Raw genomic sequence first — 915 nt, forward strand, 5'->3', positions numbered from 1 at the left:
TTGTGAGGAGGTCAAGGGGTCATTTACTCAAAAAAGGTTTAGAACCACAGTATTACACACTAAAGCGCATATACGTACAGTACACAAACTTACACCTACATGTTGCACACAGCCTACACAGGAACACATGCACTTGTATATACATGTACACACATGTACACACACATGCACACACACACACAGACAGACACACACAGACAGATACACACACTTTATATGCACCGAATACAGGTACCATCAAATACAACTGTTTACAGAAAAAAGCCTTGCTCCCATCCTGTGTACTAACTTCTGTAAAGCAAGCAAGCAATGGCAGACAAAGCAAAGCGAAGAGGGCAGGCAATGAAAGCAGCACAGTGCAAAGCAAAGAAAGCAACCAGGAAGGAAAAGGTAGGAAAGGAAAGCAATGCAACGCAAAGCAGTCAGGCAGGTAGGGAAGGAAAGCAATGCAACGCAAAGCAGTCAGGCAAGCCAATGCAAGCAAGGTCGCCATGCAGCCAGAGCTCTCCATGTAGTAGGCCCACTCACACGCACACACACACACACACCCCCCGCGCCGCTGGCCAGACATCCTTAGAGGGCCCCCTCTGCCTGAAGATCAATCACGGGCCGCCTCGTCCCCACGGGACTCTCAGTAACATCCCCTGATTGCTTTCTGCGGTGGGGGCCGTTAAGTGGGGGCTCGGGTGATGGGCTCCTGGACAACACTTAACGATCAATCAGCAGAGCCCGCGCCGCGCCACGTCCTGGGCCATCCCACACGCCACACACAAACAATAATTCAGGTGGACACAAGTGACACTCAAGAATCACTGGGGAGAGCAGAGCAGGCAGAGGAGAGGAGGCGAAGCAGAGGAAGAGGAAGAGGAAGAGAGGCGCCATATCTGCCCATGAGTGCTTTTGTGTGTGTGTGCG

The sequence above is a fragment of the Engraulis encrasicolus genome, chromosome 22 (assembly GCF_034702125.1).
Source record: "Engraulis encrasicolus isolate BLACKSEA-1 chromosome 22, IST_EnEncr_1.0, whole genome shotgun sequence".
Taxonomy (NCBI): domain Eukaryota; kingdom Metazoa; phylum Chordata; class Actinopteri; order Clupeiformes; family Engraulidae; genus Engraulis; species Engraulis encrasicolus.